This window comes from Anguilla anguilla, chromosome 3 (assembly GCF_013347855.1).
Source record: "Anguilla anguilla isolate fAngAng1 chromosome 3, fAngAng1.pri, whole genome shotgun sequence".
Lineage (NCBI taxonomy): Eukaryota > Metazoa > Chordata > Actinopteri > Anguilliformes > Anguillidae > Anguilla > Anguilla anguilla.
Genome location: NC_049203.1, coordinates 53,589,367 through 53,610,160, shown reverse-complemented (window position 1 = coordinate 53,610,160; position 20,794 = coordinate 53,589,367). Strand labels below are relative to the sequence as shown.

Sequence of the window (20,794 nt, the reverse complement as noted above, 5' to 3'; positions counted from 1 at the left end):
ATACATATAGTATACATAAAACACCTCATGGTCTGGGGCTATTTTTTTTTTTTTTGGCTAACCTCCTTTGTTCCAGTGAAGACAAATATTAATGCTACAGCATACAAGATCCCCAGCAGCTGAGATAAAGAGAATGACCAAATTCTAGACGATTCTGTGCTTCCCCAACAGTTTTGGGAAGGCCATTTCCTGTTTCAGCATGACAGTGCCCCTGGGCACACAGCCAGGTCCATATAGAAATGGTTTTGTCCAGAACGGTGTGGAAGAACTTGACTGGCCTGCACAGAGCCCTGACCTCAACCCCATCCAACACTTTTGCAATCAATTGGAAAGCCAACTGCAAGCCAGGCCTAATCACCCAATCAATGCCTGACCTCACTAATGCTCTTCTGGCTGAATGGAATCAAATGCAGCAATCTAGTATTAAGCCTTCCCAGAAGAGTGGAGGTTGTTATAGCAGCAAAGGGTGGACCAACTCCATATGCCCATAGTTTTGGATTAGATGTTGGATGTTCACACATCTGAGTATGTAGTGTACCTAGGAAACAACACTACATGTAACATTACAGAAAAAAAAAACAGATCCATTAAATCAGACATTTATAATGTAGGTACTGGTAAACTTGAAAATATATCTTATATATTCTGCCAGACATAAATACATTTAGCATTATCACAAGAAGAGTACTGTCTATGCTATTTTATGAGTAATCAAAACATTGAAGCTACAGGCTACCTGTTGGATAGTGCTTTGAATTTAAATGTTTGAAAATGCTGTATTAAATAAATGAATGATTGATTGAATAAATAAATAAATAAATAAATAAGACCAGCATTATCATTGATTTGCGTATTTGTATGTTTGTTGTTATATTTATATTTTCAACCTGAAAATTGGTATAGTGTGTGTAATAAAAGTGTCCCATTACCAACATTGGCATGTAGTATTAATTTATAGGTACTTTCCACCCAGACTAAAATTATTTTCTTCACAAAACCCTTGTAAACTGATTTGTTCATTTTAAATTATGTCTCAACAGAACTTAATTTGAAACAGTGAAGTGGTTTCGAAGTCACATGAGAAAACAGGGTATTGGGTGAGCACAGAGACAGATTGAGTTAACTTTCATGTTTTTGCAGCAAAAGCAAATTTTGTATTTGTTGGCAATGCACAAATTCCCTTTGTACCCGGCAACGTGATATTGGTATTTATAGTGCTAAGCTGAACACTTCACAATGATTAATGTCAGTGGAACACACCTAAACCACTCCCCCCCACCCAACCCCTTCCTCCACAAAAATAAAAAAGCTTAATCACTGTGAGGCTAAAGGCTGCAGCTGTAGGCGATAAGCCACGCCTACCAAACGCTGACCTCCTCATGTCACACATACGCACTTCGGTAAGGCCGCGAAATAATAAAACATAAAAATGGTTATAGCGGATTATTGATGGAGGCGCCTTGCCGCTAAAGGAAGCAGAGCAGGAGACAAATGGATCAACAGATGCTCTCCTTCAGAAGCCCTCCGAGGATGACAGAGTGTTCGGGAGCGACAGATTCTTTTTTTCTTCTTTCCACGGGAATGGTGACTGTGAGCCATCTCGCTAGTGTGAAAATCTCCTCATCTTTTCTAGCCTTGCTCATTCCGGTCCTAGGGGAAAACCTGTGTTGCGCATATCAGAACACTGGAGATTACATCCACGATACTTGCTGAATGGAATTATTATATGAATGTTCTCGCACATCGCATAGAATCAGACATGACAAATGAATGGGAATTATATAGTCCATTATTATAATGGTTTTGCTGCAATTGTATGGCCAATTGATGTAATGGATTGAAACAACAAATGGGCAACATTTCAAACTGAGGCTGTATGAGCAACATGTAAATAGCCACAGAAATCTATTTCAACCCTTTCACTCACTGCAATTCTTTCTCTTGGTAATGTAGACTGTTTTAAATGTGAAATATAGCACAGATACAGTGTTAAGGTAATTTACAGTCTGATATGAAGTGCAGCAAGCATACAAGGATATTTTCTAATGTATTTAATATGGCGTGTGGTTAATTCTTCCAATTGAAAAGGTGGTATCTTGCCTTTACCTTCACAATGCAATTAAGATTGCATAGTACAGGAATTGTTTATGCAAATAAACCTATTTATGAATTTGTATTCCTATGAGGTCCTCGCCTTCTACAGGATAATTTTTCATACATTTCTACTGCTCACATGTGAATCCAGCATTTATTTATTTTTGAATTTTTATTCATTTCAGATCGGGTTCAGAGCTGAATCCAAGATTCTTTCAAATCATAAATGATCTAAGAATTTCAGGAAAGTCACTGAGTATGTGGACTAGTCTTTGCCTATTGCTGTGGGCCTAACTATTGTAAATCTCACAGTTGGGTTTGGAAGCTGCTATAAATATTAGCAAGTAATACAGATGTTGAAATATATTTTTTAAATATTCTTACAATCTACAGAGTCTGCTGATTGCAATTATGTGATAGGGAAATTGAATGGAACTACAACTGTGTGACATGGTACATGATGACAAACTATTACACTAGCAATGCTATGATATATTACACATGCCTACTGTCCTGACCATTATAGCTCTATCTGGCTCTCATTCAATGTTGAAAAGCAGCCTTAAATCATTAAAAAGACATCCGCATCAGTAGAGTGCCATCATATTCCCAACTCATACACATCATTTGTAATTCTCTTCAACTCAGCTGCTGGGGATCTTGAAGGCTTAATTGGCTAATTTGCCAGCATGAGAGGAAGCACGTTGCTGATGCATACTGTACATGATAGGACAGTAAGCCAATTATACATCTTGGACCATCTCTACCATAACCATAACCATTAAAATATCTTTTATCACAAGTTCTCAGAAGGTAGCTTTGAGCCATGATGAAGAGACTTTTTTGTTATCACAAATGCATTATTTATGTCCTCAGGAACGGCCTTTATGCACTCAACTTAGCATGTAATGTATACTGTATAATTATACACTGCAGGCATGTAGCATCTATGTTAGCACTGTGTGACAATGAACTTGTCAATTTGTGAAAACAGTTTCTTAGTGTTACGCCAAATTTAACAATGCCATTTTTATTGACATATGTTTGGCTGAAATATTGTTTTAAAAATGCCAAACCTAATCTTCTATTCCCCCAGTGGTAATAACACTGCAGCTAAAATGAGATGGGTCACAGTGAACATTTACTTCTCAAAGCTGTATGGTTGCTAATCAGTACATAATTTTCTCAAAACCCCTAACTAAGGGATGGAAAGAGACACCTTTCAAGACATCAAACAATCAACAGCACCTGGCTGTGTGACATTGTGTAATCCACAATAAATGGTGTAAAGAATAATATCAGTCTAAATTTGGAGAAAAAATACAACCTGTCAAGTCTACTTGTTAATGTGGGATCTCAAGCCTCTGATGGGATATATATCAACTCACAATCAATCTTTTATATTACATATCATTGCAAAAGCACAGGCTAGAATTTCCCCAAGGGGTTCATTATGAATATTGATGTAGACATAGTTTTAACAGTTCTTTAGTTTGAGGCCTTTAAAGTCATGTCTTGCAATACACTTTGCAAAACCTGCAATTTCACATTGAATACGTTTTACACCGAAAACCACTAATATAACTCCACGGTTGGAATTGGAGTCACGTCAGCATCCTTGAAGGTGTTGGTCGATTTGACCATTTCAATGCAGAGAACCAGATTGGGCAAAAGCAATGTGAGTTTGGTTCTGTGTTGTGACTGATTTCAGAATCATGGAGGCTACCTACAGATGTCAGTGGAATGACAGCCATTGATCAGTGTGAAATTAGCACCCTGCCATCGAGCAGGGCCAACCTCAGGGCTCTTAGCTGTCTGCAGCCGACTCTTTTACATGATTAAACGTTGCAAACACAGCCATTCTCCTGAGATTTCATCAAATTGGGAGTGTTGAAGGTGTGCTGGTCACTGTCACAATGGGCCCTGTGCTAAGGGCCTTGGTTATTACCCTTGACCTCAAGAGATAACCTGAGCTTCAGAGTATCCCTCTCGATAAATTTGAAGAAAAAAAAAGGGTTATGGCCAAATTTGTGGAAAGCCACAGAAAAACACCACCTCCTTGCTTGAAGCCACTGCAGAATGAATCTCGAGTGCTTTTTTAGGGTAGACGGGCATGATTCTGAGTAAGCTGTCCCCAGTGTCAGTAGTGCCATCAAGGTCCACCTTTCAGACACAACCAGAGGCCCCATGTGATAATCTAGGAAGACGTAAACCTCAAATAACTGATGACCATCTTGGTACACAGTCTCTCGGTTACAGAGATAAAAAAAAGCAAAAACAACTCAATGGAAAACATATAAAATATATTTCAGGAACAGAAACCTTGCTTTCCAAAATTAATAACAGCTTACATTTGTTATGCGTTCTTTTTAATTTGATAGTAATGAGGTAGAAAAATATGTTCAAGCACCTATGCAATTCATTATCCTTCACTCACTTGATCTCCAAACCATTATTAGCATACCTTTATTTGTACTACAACAGTGCCCCAAACGTTTCACTTTTACATACAGGAAAATGCTTACGTTTAACATGCCTGAAATATAAAATTGCCTCCCTGACACTGACTGTATTGCCACAGTATTGTATTGTACAGCACAGTCTCTCTGTGTGATCTCAAACACAAAGTGTGGAAAAAAAAATCAATACGGCATATTTACAGAACCCTCAGCAACGGCCTCACAACACATGATTACTGCCACAAATTGCAATAATTCATCGTAGAAGTGAAACGAGAATTTTCCTGTCGATGAGTAAAGACTTTCTGTACTTTACCAAGTGGGATATTTTCCCCCCTCTGTGTCTCCAGAGGGCTAAATATATTGCAGTGGCACAGTAGCTCAGCAGCAATTTCATTTTGCCATGATTCTTGGCATTGATATTTTGATATTGATTATGATTTAAAAGTCTGTTTCTTTAACAAGGGGTCATAACTCACGAGTGTTATAGAAGTTGTGGGGGGGGGGGGGGGGGGGGGGGTTGCTGTAATGATCTGTCTATTTCTCTGCACATCTCCTTACATTCAGGCTGGCAGATAATGGAATGTGTGTAAAGCAATGGGGCGGGGGAAGGGGGGGGGGGTGGCTGAGAGTTGAGGGGGGTGGGGGGGGTTAATGTTTGTCACTGTGCCCCAGGGGAAAGTCTGGCACGGATTAATGGAGAGGAGGGAAAGGAAGAAGAGGAGGAGGAGGACAGAGATGGGATGAAATCTGATGACGCAATGGAGGAGCCGCATTGGCCTCCTGCCAGTGTCCCTTGCTCGCGTCTCTCTCTTGCTCCCTCTCCCTCTCCTTTTCTCTCTCTCTCTCCTCGCGGGTATCAGCTAACAAGGCCGCCAGTGTGTCCGAACCAGTCTTTTCCAGAGGCCCGCTGTCCTTAGTGGGGGAGGGGTGGGGGGGTGATCGGATTTGAAAAGGACCACACAATCACTGCCTTGACACTTTCACAAAAAAAGGAGCCTTGTGACAAAAGGACCCCGACTTCCCCTGGCCAGACCGGGGGCTGAATGGGACACTCTGGGCTGTGGGTGGGGGGGGAGGGAGGGGTGAGGCCACCTCCTACGCAGCAGCATAAAGCTCCAGTGTATGGTCTCACGATGTGATGGGGAGACTCGCTCAGCTTCCCCTCCCCCCCCCCCCAACCCAACACCCACACAACTCCCAACCCTCTGGGGTAGCGCCATTCCCACAAGGTTTAGTCAGTTTTAGGTCAGGATTCCTGAATTCCGAAACACATGGTTTATAAAAAGGGAGGGGGTGGGGCGTGAGCTGCAGAATGAGAGCATCGACCAATGGTATTGCTGTATGCTTCATCTGTTTACTGCACCCTGGTCAATAACACTGCTCAGAACTCTGAAGAGACCAGAACAAGCAAGCTTTTCTACAGTCACCACACACACACACACACAGACACACAAACGCACACACACACTGAATTCCGTTCACTTCCAGCTTCTTCCTGTTTTTTTCCCCCCTGAGGAAAAGGGGGACTAAACCTATGAAGTGTGGAAATGAATTATCATGCAGTTGTGTTGCAATGGCGAATGATCCAGATTTGTTAGAGATGCCTGAGGAAACATCTTGGAGTTCAGAGGCATGTTATACATCCAATCGTTGCAAATATTCTCCACGGACAATGAAGAGATCGAACTTTTGTTAAATATTGTGCGGCAAGTTTATTCATTTCAGAAAATAAATGAATCGCTGCTCTGCCATTTTAAGTGTGTGACTGGCTTAAAGGACTTTCTAAAATGGCAAAAGTACAGATGCAGCACAATGCTGTTCGACTGAATGAGAAAAAGTGACAAATTAACAGTGATGTGTTAAATATCAATTTCAGTGGGCAGGTCATTTCATAAGCATTACTGTCATAAGAATTACAGACATACAAGTAGAATTAATACCAGTATATCTTAATGGATTTGTACAGATGGAGAATTACCCTGTATGTATTGAGGAGTGAACACAGATTTTCAGAAGGTTCCTGAGATTACACATTATTGAATTTATTTACGTTATTTGTAGCTCAGGGACAGAGCTAATCTTTCATTTGCATTCAATTTACGTGCTATTTGGTGGGTGAGAGGCAAAAAGAGATCTGTTGATTGTTTTATACTTGATCTTGCAAGGCAATTTCACACACATTACGTTTGTCTATTATTATTCAAAGAGAAGCAGCCATATACCCTGCTGAAACAGGACAGATTTTGCCTTTGGACTCTCGTTTAACTTTATTTATTTATTTAGTCTTGATGAACCTTAAAAATAATATCTCAGTCAAAATACTAAATGTGTGTCTTGAACCACAGTTCATTCTTAAACTGGTTTGAAATAATGACCACCTGCAGCAAAGGTTAAAGCTGAATCATTCCTTAGATATTAGCTTGATTGTCCCCATGTTCACAAAAAAAAAGACTGTAGTTATGCTTTTTTAAAAGGCGGATGCCCTGTACGAATTCTGCCAAGCTGTGCCCCCCCCCAACAAATAAATAAAATAAAATCAATAAAAAATTAACTAAAATCTATGCTACAAGCTGCAATGTCACACAGTTTTACAACCTTGGAACCGTTTGCATGAAAGATTGTGCAATGGGCGCACTGACCATTGAGTAGAATGACCTTCATGGTGGAAATTCCACAATAAATCTCTTCCTGTGTCATGCCCCTGAAATCCAGATCCCTCCCAACAAACAGGCCTGGTTTAGAAGAACAGAAGGAAATCTGAATATAAAACAAATAAATAAATCACCGGAGCTGGAGCAGCTGTTGGGCGTTGGGCCTGCGAAAGTGGGAGCCTCTTAATGTTATTGCATGACGCGTTCTCTCGGCCAGCCAGAGCTTGTCAAGAGCTCTCGTACTTGTTAGGACCGGGATGAAATTACAAATGAGCAGTTTGCGTCTAATGCCCCTGACATGTGAGCACCGCTCAATCAATCACGAGCCAGCTACCGCGGCAACTCCGTCCCGAATGTCGGGCCACTCTGCGTTCGGAGACAGCGAAATGCTTTTACTCTAAGTGGTGGTTCACATCACACAGATGAAAGGAGAGACCGAGCTGTCACGCACTTCAGCAAGGCAAATGGACAGAGAAAGCAGAGGCGTCGCTCAGCGCAAAATCAGCCTTATCAGAGCAAAAAAGAACCGGCGATCTGGAGATGGGGGCGCGCGGGGCCTTAATTTACAGTTAAGAATCGATTTTTGCTCGTTAGTTACAAATGCATTTCTGGCAGAACTAGAGTTCGCAATTGATGTCTAGCAGCTCGGGAAGAGGAGCTGATTTTGAGGCATCCCAGCTCAAGAGGTTATCAGAATGACCGAACTAAAGCAGACGTGTGAGGATATTACTCTCCACCAAACGTTCTGCACCGATACATTTCCTGATCACTATCGCTGTTCCACCTGCGTGTAGATAGATATGGAGGTTAGCGCACAGCTATAGATTTGAAGCGTTACCCATCATTTTGTGGCTATGAACATCTGTCTCTCTCGCCCTCTCTCTCGCTTGCTCTTTCTCTCGCTGACTGAACATCCCTCAGAAGGGGGCATCAAGGCAAATTTACTGTCTTTAAAGCTTGGAGAAGAAATGGCACAAGTGCATTAGATATTAAATAATGTATCAGGTCTGCAAATAACTGGGTCAGTTTTGCTCCTGGATTTGAACCCAGGAATTCTACTTTGCTGCCAACCCAACAACTCAACCGTCATCACTCAGCTCATCCATGCCCATCAACTGTCCATCGGTGCATCACATGACATTTTTCATTCCTGCACACAAACATGCATACACATGCGTGCACACACACACACACACTCTCACTGTCTCGAAGAAGACTCGGAAGGAGGATGCGTCTCCCTGTGCGGCCGGGAATGTTGGTGTGCGGGTGGAGGCGGAGGTGGTGGGGTGATGGGGGTGGTGGGGGAAGCGTGGTTATTAATCACGGGGAGGGGACCGCGCTCTCGCCGCCCGGCCCAGATGGATGGGGTGTGAGTGCAGTGATGTCACCCTGACGAATGGCCCTACGAGACTGGCTGAGACTCGCACTTCGCCTCTCATTTCAATTAGCTCCCCCGCCGCTGCAGGACCCCCGCTCCACACCGTCACAGGTTAGACACACAGACTCCACGAAATCTCTGCCCTCCTCCCCGTCCAAAACCGCGCGAGACTCGCACCGCTGCCTCTTAGCATGCAAGGTGCGCTGATCCATGGGATTGGCCTTCTCTTAATGAAATCGACCTCCCTTAAAAGGTGCAAATTTCTGTGCCCTCATATTGAATTGCGTGCTGCTATTATTCACGTCAAGCAACCCCACACACCCCACTGAATAGACAACCATTTGGTACCTTTGTCGTGGCAAAATTAATACACCAGCAGCACAGCATGTGCAGGAGGCACGGGGAAAGAAATCCAGTCATGGGTCTGGGGGAGCTGGAAGGTGGGGCAGGGGAGGTAGGGTAGGGGGGATTAACAGATTGCTTATGAGAATTGATTTTGGCACACGGAGAGTTCCCCAATCAGTAGAAGAGACCTTTGCTCCTGAGTGTATGAAAAGGCAGGGCAAGCAGCACACACTGCCCTTTAATAGACTAGGACTGTTTCACCTGACCCACTGCACTGCTGCACCATGGGTTGCTCACAGCCCATTCCTGATATACAATGCATACATAACAACAACAGCAATAATAATAATAATAATAATTATTATTATTATTATTATTGTTATTATTATTAGTAGTAGTAGTAGTATTGTTGTTGTTGTTGTTATTGTTGTTGTATTATTATTACTATTGTCCTACCCTGTTATGTTGTAATACAGTCGTGTAAGCCAATTGTGTCATCAAGTTGTGTAGGAATGTTGTGCAGGTCCGTTGTGTATGCTAAGATTTATCAGATGAGAAAGGATCTGTGACCCGATTGTACTGTATCACTCTATCATCAAACTGCTCTCTTGCTGAGATGAATTAATGCATTTCATGCATTAGGATTACATAATATGATTCCCCTAGAGATAAAAATCATACCTGTAACCCAGATACTGCCACAAGCTCAGTTCATAGGCCAGTTCTCAATGCACTGACCCATCCTCTTAAGAGCGAATCACCGTGGTATATATTGCTCTCAAAGCACTCAGAGTAGAGAGGGGGAAAAAAGCCATCTCACTAACCCATCAGAGCATTTGATAGTTGCATGGAGCACGGTTTGAGCTTCAGGATTTATGCAGTGGCTCTAAAGATCAGTGATTTTCTACATGGCTGTTTTATAACCTCTACAGCTGTCTGTATTCCTACACAATGTGGACTGGGGAATTAGTTACTGTACAGTACCTGGAAGAGCAGCACATGATGTACGTCAGTGATAGTGGCAGTCCACCGGGCGTGAACTTTTTAACCACAATGGAGATCCAGCACAGAAGTGGCGCGTCACAGATAGAAAGGATAAAATTTTATAAATCGACCTTCAACCTGGTGCCCTGGGGCATTGTGATAATGGTAAAGACTGTGGTCTACAAGCCTGGGGAACACCACTTTCTGTCTTCAGCTTCCCAAGTTTCCCCATTCAAAAATCTAATTTAGGCAATGAGACAGCTGCTTGAACCATATGAGCTGTTGTCTTCTTTCTTTCCTCTCCCCTTCAATTGGAATTGGGGGAAAAGCTCTTCCATTTATTCCATTATCCCCACAGACATCGCAGGAGCTCTTCCCCCTGTTTGCATGCTCTCTGATCTGATTAAGGATCTGCACCTGCCTGACATCGCTGATAGTTACGCCGCTGTTGTTGGACCCAGGCCTATGCCTGAGCTACAGTACACAGGGAAAATAAACCAGCGACATGAAAATGAAAGCTTTTCATGCACTCTCTGTTAGTTTACTGTATCTCTTGTATTGCACTGGGAGTCCAACACACGGAGTCATGAAGGGCTTCGGAGTGTAACGGCATTCCTTTACAAAAGCGCGCCTGCCATTTGTACGAGGCGCTACAAAGGAGGAAGCATGGGTGAGCAAAGCTTCCCCTATTTTTCTCAATCTTGATGGATATTGAAGCCTCATTCCCGCTGGGAACTGCAGCAAATAAACAGTGGAGGTGATTCCTTTTTAATATTTCACTCTGCTGTTCCCTTTTAATCTGCGACACTAAAAGAAGCCCGTTCCCCCAGGAAGGGGTTAGATCTCCCTTTTCTGTTTCATCTCTGCCTCCTGCCATCCCCCCTGAGACCGCTCTCTGCGCTCGGCTTGTCTGCCTGGCGGTGGGAGCTTTTGCCAGGGATCTGTTTGTTTGGCTCCCTTCCCCTGTTTGTCTCAGAAAGATCTGCCTGACAGTTCCTTCCCCCGCAGGAGTCGCCGTCGGACGAAATGCCATCGCGGGTTTGTTCCACACTGGCCGCCCAAGCACATCGCACACCTGAAAGCTCATGCCTTGGGGGGGGTGGGGGGAGGACAGAGAGAGAAAGAGATGGGAGGGAGGGAGAGAAAGAGGGAGAGAGAAGCAGAGAGGGGGGGAGGGAGAGAAAGAACAAGTGAGAAACAGAGAGGGAGAGAGAGAGAGGGAGAGAGGAGGAGAGGGAAAAGGGGGGCAAGAGGGAGAGAGAAAGAGAGAGAGGGAGGGAGAGAGAGGGGGGTGTGGAGGGGCTTGGGTGAACTGATGAACATTACCTGTGCTACTCCCACTGACCTGAAGATCTCTATTCAACCTTCCTCGAAACAATGTGTAATTCTGGGACCAAGCATGTGCTTCAGAATCTTTCACATTGAGGTTCATCCATAAACATAAAAATAATTTTAAAAAATAAAAAAAAACTGTTCAGCAAGCACTGATATTTTGAGCAAAAACAGTACAAGAGAAAATTGATGCCCAAACATTGTACTACATAATCAACAAAATAGAAATGTGTTGGTATGTGTGTGTGTGTGTGTGTGTGTGTGTGTGTGTGTGTGTTACATTAATTACAATTGCCCTTTTCAGGACTTTATAATCTTGACTTCACGATGAATATAAAAGGAAATCCTATAACCAGCCTAGAGCTGCAATCCAATCTTTGTCCCTAAGCCACAGATAATTTCCTTTCAGAAATCCTCTAATGAGCAAGGAGAGCAGACAACTGGTCCTCTCACAGCAGAGCACTGGGGCACTAGCTGCTGCAGCTTTGCGTTAATTTAAGTTTAAGCTTATATGGATTCCTGAGAGCACAAACACACACCCTCACCCTCAAAAGCTCATCCCAGCACTTTTTTTTACCCCCCCCCCCCCCCCCCCCCCCCCCTCCTCCCTCCTATAAATTAATAAAAGAACTGCAGCTCTCTGCAGGTAATACAATTAAATACGACAACGGTGGTTTAAGTGCGTGCTGACGCAGCAGAAAGAGACGGGACGTTGTCAGGAGAAATTGTCACCGCGCTCTTACATGACCCGTGTCCTGACGAGGCTCTCCTCCACACTCTGCTGAGCTCACGGATAAAGCCTCGCCCGGTATTAAAGCCAGCCTTCCAAGGGCATCTTGCCTTTATTAGATGACAGGCAACATGATATGGATCAGCGAGCCCGTCACTCATTTAATTTGGCGCGTTCCCGGCAGCGCGCCGGCGAGGTGGTTAAGGAACGGGGGGCTTGCTACCTGGAAGACCGCAGGTTTGATTGCCACATGGGGGCCGTTACCCTTGAACAATGAAAATAACTTAAATCCTTCAGTAAGCCATCTGGCCAGATAATGGGACAACAGGCCAAGTGTAACCTTAAAAAGTTACCCGGGGTAAAGGTTGCCTGTGATGCAACTAAATAGCAGTAGGATCACAAGTACTGTAGTCTTGTTTGTTTTGATACTATCTCGGTTGTTTTAACTGACATTGCATGGAGCGCGTTCTTCATAGACATGGCCACAGTGACTGGAACACTGAATCTGGTGGAGATTGCACTTTTGCTTCTAGTAATTTCTCAATGAAAAGGTCAACCTGTGGCCAAAAGGCCTGCAAAGGTTGCAAGCACCTGTAAGCAAAAAAAAAGGGTCCACGTTGCAGATACCTCATAGTATTTTTCTGCATCTGTGTGCTCTTCAATGATCAATTTGGGCCTACCACGGTTTAACGGTCAGATGTCTTCCTGGATCGGCCTCTGTACAGAGCCCACCAGCTTGTGACATAAAAGATATACAGTGGACTTCCTTAGGCAAGCCGGTCGATGGTTATCACACAGGTCCTTGCACAGAACTAGCAGAACGGCTGACTTATTTTGTTAGCGATCCCAAAATGTTTCCATCCAGGTGACTGAACCTCGCTCATGCATTTAAATCATGCCATTGCCTTCTTCCCCTTTTCACAACAGCCTGCAATTCAAAATCACTATGCATTTTCAAGAGCACCGCAGGAGTGTGGCCTATCTGCACAATGTATCAAAGCACGGTGTAATATTGTCAACCCCTTTTGAAAAGCACCAGTGTAAATACTGTGTGTGAATAACTCACAAATCAAATCTCTGATCACTGACTCAAATAAGATACTGAAACGCAGCGTGACAACAGATTTGCAGATGCGACTGAAGACATGACCTTTGGAATCACAGCATTCCTGTATGCCTCTCAATTCTATGTATCAAAGCAAAGGCTGCCAACAAATGCCAGAGGCAAATACGTGAATTCTAAGCAAGTGTTATGCATGGCAGACTAGGAGATGAATGTGCATTGATATGAGAAGAATCAGGGCCAAAATGGCAGACCAAGCTGTGCAATGGTAGAAGCTCAAGGCTGGCACAGAGAAGGAGAAGTGTTCAGCAGTATCTTTTCAGTCTTTAAAATTTGGCTTTTGTACAGGAAATCACAGGAAGTTAGTTCTTATTTAAATGTCCTTTCTATTGCAAATCAAAAAAAAATCTGTAAAAAAAAATCAAACTGTTTGATTTGATAGATTTTGAAATAAACCAAAAATTGAACCAGATGTGTGTCTGTTTAGTATAATTTTTTTTTCTCATCGTAATAATACTTCCAATTTTGGCACAACAAATGTATGGTAGTGACCATTAAATAGGGAGAAAACAGCTTTTCTGACTGTTATAGTGATGCAAAATGGCTTTTACTTGTCTCTGGTGAGCCATAATTGGGTGTTCTGTTTTAGCTAGTAGAGACTGCCTCACAAGTTCTATTTTCCTCTGTGTGGAAAGGAAAATAGCCAGCCACCCTTCCGCCATGGAGGTGAATCCGTGCCTGTCAAAGCTCCTGCCTGGTGAATCCATACAAAGAATTCACTCCCTTCCCCATTGTCAGTTCTTTCTGTGTGACTTCACAAAATGCCATTTGTTTGTGCCTGTGGCAGGAACAGAAACGGGATAAAAATGGAGATGCAATGGAGTGCACTGTTTTTCAACCTGTTTAAAATCCTGAGGAATCTAATAACATCAGGCTACTCTGAGGCGACAAGGTCGGTCATCGCCCAAGGTCGTTCCGCAGTTTGATCGGTCTGTGCACGTCAGCACAGGCATGTGGGGGAAACTAGGGACCATCAAGAGGAGGCCAGTCTCTTTAGCCTGACCAAGTTGACTAAAGAGGAATACATTAGTGTAATGATGCCGCAGAATCATTAAACACATGTATACATTTGCATGTCTTTATGGTTGCAGAGAAAAGAAGAAAAAACAGTGGAAATGTTTTAATTAATGACGCGTGACACCTGGAAAGCTGAATAGGGCCATTGTTTTCAGCTCACCCTCAATTGTGGTCCTAATCACACCCAAACATTTAACGCACAGTGGTACAAAAAACAGCCATCAATCTCAAAATCTGCAAGAGTACCAACATGTACACTGATTCTAAAAGCTCCCTATAACTATAGTTATTCATGTGTCTCTGTATATCCAGTCTGTCCCTCACTCTCCTGGTGTCTCTCATTCTAATAAAGAAGGACCAAGCACCAAAAATGTTACAGAACTAATCTCTGAGCCTTGGGAAGATTATGCTGCAAGAGCCCTATATCTCTGTGTTCAGTATGACATGACAGGGGCTAATTGTTAAAAATTGAGTTGTTGAGCTGCTTGCCCTTGCTGGGACCCTGAAGGACTGTCAGCAATGTGAATAGCCTCACGAAGATATTGGAATTCCATAGGAGTCCCCCCCCCCCCCCCCACCCCCCTCCCCCACCCACCCACCCAAGCCATAATATTGTCCCAATAATTGGGGCTACGAGGCTGTCCAATAATGTGCCAGTTTGCTCAATTGATTCAGACAGGCAAAAAAAAAAAAAAGCATTTTGAATTTATATGTTTTGTAATCTGAATGCCATTCTATTGTTCCATCTTTAATGATGGAAAAATTGTGAAGGACGAGATGCCTTTGTCATGTTTTCTCTCACACCCATCTCTGTGTGGGACTTCTCTTTTTAAGATGGGTTTTCACTCTAGACTTTGGGTGATTACTGAATATGTTCATTCGTAATAATGATCCAAAATGTTTGTTCAATAGTTCATAAATACTTCATAAGTTATATTGATATTACACCCATATGGACCCAAATGGAACACACAAACAGCTTCCTGTTCTATCACAAACATGAGTAGAGATTGGTTTAGAAACACACACACACACACACACACACACAAAATAAGATTAATGTTTGTAATAATGCATCAACACTCGCATTCAAATGTATTTAATGCCAAATCAATACCCAGCGGCACCAATTTAAAAAAATCTATATTGCAAATCGTTGCACTACATTTAAACCCAATGTCCCAGGGGACGAACTGACATATTTTCAGATGTTGTTAATTTCTTAACATTTCCACAGTTACGAAGATATACATACCTACATACATACACTTACAAATACCCAAGGTATCATCTCTTCCCTAAGTGAAATGTCTAAAGTGCTCTATTGATAAGAACATTTGAAGCATAATTACTGACATGCATTGCTACATTGGTTTTGTGTACATTAGCTTAGTGAGTCACTATGCATTTCTCAGCATATGCAGATTATTGCTTGCTCATTTATGATTTATTTCATATTGTAAAAAATATGTTTTTTGTGTTGGAAGAGTGTCCAGGAAGGGAATCCTATTCTAAATATTTATGACAAGCATAATGCAAAACATAAATAACCTACCAAAGGTGATTCTCCAGTTTGTAATGGCCAATCATATTTAAGCATGTCCTGTTGCTGTAGCATCTTCTAGAAATTCAGGAAGGCAAGCATGCACGTCCTCTGATACATGTACAGCTAGCTATTATTTATTTGGACTACAGTCCACAGGCTAAGCTGCACAGTCACTGACAACAGGCAACTTCAATCCCTGCACAGCTTGTGCAGGTAAACTGCTCCTAGACAACAGGTCCTCAATCAACCAGAGTGGTAGCTATTATGTGATGAGATAGTGGAGTACTCCATTGATTGGATCTCCCAGGACACTGTGGCCAATTAAATATTGAGGTGTTTTTTGTTGATCTTAATTAATGCTTTGAACACATTTGTAAGTGAATAATTTTGTAAGAATCTTTATTTGTTGAAAAGACATAGCTGTACAAGTACTGCACATACAAGATAAATTCATGCAGAAATAAATGCTCATTGATAAACCATATTCTTACTCTAAAACTACATTTCTCCCTTGCAAAAATGTAGGGGCAAGCTCTCCACTGCACAGGAAACCAAGATAGATACACACATTCTCATGCATGTTCACACAGTTGTGCATGCACTCTCTCTCTTTCTCCCCACTTGGTTACACAATTAAAAGTATTGAGGAGTACATTATGGTACGTGGCAGATACCGAGATGAGAGTTTTTGTTGAAGAGTGCTGACTGGATGGCTCATAAGCCATGTTAGTGGGAAGCCAAAGTGTCAGCTCTAGCTGATGATGAAAATGGTTGTGATAAAGACATAATGGATGCACAGGAGGAAAAGCTCATCGTCAATAACACCAAAGGTGCGTGCGCGCCAAGAATTGACTTGTTTTAAAACAAATTGAGCTCTTGAACTTATACAGAACTCCATCAGGCACTTATCACATTTAGATGCAGTATAAGCTGGGCTTATGACCTGGTAAGAGAGATTTAATAGCATAATTATGCTACACATTTCAAACAGTCACTGTTTTTATTATGAATGTGTTGCATTTGTATGCTAGGTACTTTGAAGTGTGGAAGTTTGGGGTTGTGGTGATAAATTACATAATGACCACTAACATGTAAACTCACAGTGGCCCAGATGATCCACCACACATCCATTTTTACAGGGAATACAAGAATGTATGTGCAAATACAAATTGAAATGCAGCCTGGGGAACACCCTTATGTTTTTACTTGATTTACCTGTGTGGAGGTTGGGACGGGTAAGGAAAGAAACAATCATGGGGTTGGGATGGGGGGTATGTTGCAGAAGCTATCATGGGCTGTGTGGGGGGGGGGGGGGGGGGGGGGGGTTGGGGGGTTTGGATTGTGGACTGTGAATAACAATAAATGGTGCAAGAACAATCGTATCGAAACGTATTGAAACTTACAAGATCTAGGCCTGCGATTAAATGTATTGACATCAAAACGAGGCCAAGTTCCAACAAACAATATTGGCTATCCTAGTGCATGCAAAAGTCTTTGGTATTTGTCTTTTTTTTCTGTATTTATTTATTAATTACCCCCTTCCTCCCTCTAATGTAAATGATTGTATGTTTCTTGGTATAAATAGCTTAAAAAAGTGAATGTTATGTTGTTTGGGATTTATTAGAACACATATTCATGAGAATGAGCATCCTTGCCTGGGATGAAAATTTGTCAAGCAGTGGCAGGGCAATCCCCCTCCCCCCATTATTTCACTCCTTGGTGGATACTCTTCTAAAAAGAACAGTGTGTACAGTGTCCTTAACCTTTACTTTTTGTTAAAGTTTTCTGTTTGTTTGCACTCTATTATCACCCTAAAATGAGTGTGAAAATATCCACTTAATGTTTGTTCGCTCTTTCTGTATAGGGCTGCCACAGTCAGTTTTCCACTTTATTTACACATAGCAAGACTATTGTGAAGTTCATGAGAAACACTGAATCGTCTCTAGTTGCTGCCAAAAACTTCATACTTCCTTGCAGGTTTGGCTGTGTCTTCTTGGGATTTCTGCCACAAATCTACTTTGAAAGTACACTATCATGGCCAAAATGTATTTAATTGTTTTTCTATTTACAGTTTACAACCAAAATGTGCTAATGTAGCACCGTAATAATGCACATTACTACACAATCACTTGGAATGCCATGTGCTGCAGTTATTTTCGTGCAGCATGTATTAACCGTGTACAGCTGCTACATGAAAACTTGACATTGGGTAAGAATTTCTCAGGATGTTGAGGTAATACTGAGGAAGACACTTAGACCTAAATTCTTTAAGTAAATATGCCACTGGATAAATGGGCTATACCATGTAAAATGGAATCTACACTGTTGTCCAGGTTATGACCATCCTCAAAGCAGATATCACTGAGTTATATAATGTGTGGCAGATTCTGACACAGACATAATAGAATGCCTCTTTGCATCGACGCAAACCTTCCATTACTGTGCATTTTAGGAATTTTACAGTAACTCGTTGCCCAGCCTCAGTTTTGGACATGCTAAGAAAGCCCTGTGAAATTTCTGAGATGGGCCGCAGCTTTTATTCTCCTTCAAGTAACTGAAGTTTCTTTTTGTTCTGTTTTCAATTAGCATATTCAATGTAATGGCATTTGTGCATTGTGTGAGTGTGAGGGAGAGAGAAGAGAGGAAAAGAGGAAGCACAGGTGGATGGGGGAGTTGCATGTGGGGGTATGAATGGGGGTGTGAGTGGGGTGGTGATGGGGTACAGTGTTGGGGCGGGGGGGGGGGGGGGGGGGGCTTTTTCTCTGCAAGTGGATGCACTTCCTATGGTTTGAGAGGCAGTTCTACCCAATGCGTTTTTACTCATGGTAGAAGACAAAATAATTCAACCATTTCCTCCTACTGGGCAAGCTTTCTTTGACCTAATTTACCCGACCAATTCTGCATTGATTCTCACAAAGTAAGGTTCAAATACAACAAAATACATATAAATAATGCGCAAACAAAATACATATAAATAATTAAGTAATTTATACAAATGGCACAGGAATGTTTCTTTTGCTTCATTTTTCAATGGTTCTACAGTTTTCCAGGTGTAATTATGCAGAACATAATGCATCGCTCACTAATTGCTCTTTATATAGTCTCCTTATTCCAGTGGGAGCCTAAGCATAATCTATATACTTCAAATGACAGAAGCGTGCACAGTGGGGTTAATGCGCGAAGGTCACGACATCAGCATGCAGTCACAGAGAGTAAAGGGCAGGTGGCATGAGGTCAGGAAGCACACTGCGTCAGGCCAATACATCAAGCCCTTCTGTTCCCATAATCCTCGGCTCACCTCATCTACATTTGCGGGAGGTTGTCCTCAAAGTCCTCCCTAAACCTTGAGTCTCATAACTGGCATCGGCAGAATGAGCACTCAACCCTTTTTTCACAGGGGAGGATGAGTCATTCGGAAAGAAAATACAAATGGGATGCTCTAATGAAGCTGCTCATTTTCCAAGCTACAAGATGGAAGTCATGGAAGTAGGTCAGTATGACATCCCCTCTGCGAGTCCCATACTGTGATGAAACCCACAACCAGGGAGAGGTAGGCAGACGCCGTTTACAATAAATAAAGTCAAATGGGCACACTGCTTCACCAAACAACAACGCCATTAAGAAAGTGCAACAGATGCTCTTTTCAAGATGTTCATCCAGACTCCAGAGGAGCGGTGTTCAGCAAAATGAGCGGGACGGCTCCTCACAGGGGCTATAAAATAGCACCTAAAGGAAATGTTCTAATGCAAGTGGCCTCGGTGCAAAGCTGCCACAAATAAAGTATCCCATTTCAAGGGTATGGTTAATTAGACAATGGCAGTACTGTGTGCGCTGGGAGGCAGCATGGTGTAGTGGTTAAAGAGCAGGGCTTGCAGTCTTAAAGCTACAATTTTGAATCCCAGGTGGGGAACAAAGCAAAGCACTTAACTGGAATTGCTTCAATAAACACCCAGCTGTATGGTACCCATGGATGCCATTTAAATGTAAGCTATGAAAGTCACCCTAGATAAGAAGCATTTTTTTTCCGTTCTTACTCTTCTATTCACACTATGCCTTGCTCAGATAACTTGTGTGCTGGCTGAGCAACACTCAGGGCTCTATTTTGAGGACACAAAACCAGTCACTAGGGCAAACACAGGGGAAAAAAAGAGGTGTTTCCAAATCAGTTTGGATATTTTAAGCACACTAGCAGAAGTGGAGCAAGCCAGCACACAGCATATGAAGGCAGCATCTCAGTTTGTAATGAGCTGAAGGTGCTGCAGCGTATGAATGTGACTGTTAAATAGCCAATCAGGATGCCTTTCATATTCCCTTTAATTTAACATTGGCACCAAGTTTCCTTGTTACTCTTTGTTTGTGAAGTGCATGCTCTCTGCCCTGACAGACTCTCCTTTATGATAAAAAGAATGTTTTAGTGTTTCAAGTAAAATAACTACAGGTAAAGGTTGTTTATTTATTTTTGATTAAAATAAATGCTTAATTTAACCGATAATGTTATACACTGAGATATTCTAATCTGCCAATACATAATACTACTGCTAATAGTAATAATAATCACTATCATCATCATAATACTTCTAATTATTTTTATTATGTATATTGCAGAGATGGAGTCTTGATTTTGGTATCAAGAGATCTTGGTCTGGATCTTGGTCTCGACCCTCAAAGTCTTGGTCTGGGTGTTGGGCATATGGTCTTTGGGAAAGACTGTGGTCTCGGCCAAGGTCTTTCTCTTCAGCATGCTCAAGATAATAATCACTACACTCAACCACTAGTCTGAGCCATAAGGTTGCCACTCCGTTTAGGAGAGACATTCAGTTTGAGGAAAACACCCAGCAGTTGAGCAGTGTCCCTGCAGTGAGAGTACATTTACTGTGCATGCGTCAACAACTTTACACAGTCTGGCACCCACACTCAAATTATTGCTGTGCAATTTTTTTTTGTTCTCAATATATATATTTTGTTTGCAAAGCAAAGAGTTTTGATATCAAATAATATGTGATCTCAAACATTTTAATGCATATTTTTGCAAAATAATAAACTATTTTTGAGTAGTTGTGACACTGCCACAGTTACAGTCTAAATATTTTATTTTGTTTTATTATAGTGGATTTTCCCTTAGAACAAATGAT

The 20,794-nt window shown here is 42.0% G+C and overlaps 1 protein-coding gene across 3 annotated transcripts in view; it reads right to left on the bottom strand.

Annotated features, from left to right (window-relative positions):
• The window catches only part of nlgn3a (neuroligin 3a), a 208,625-nt gene that overhangs the window by 60,522 nt on the left and 127,309 nt on the right, over window positions 1-20,794 (bottom strand). The gene's annotated exons all lie outside the window — the stretch shown is intronic.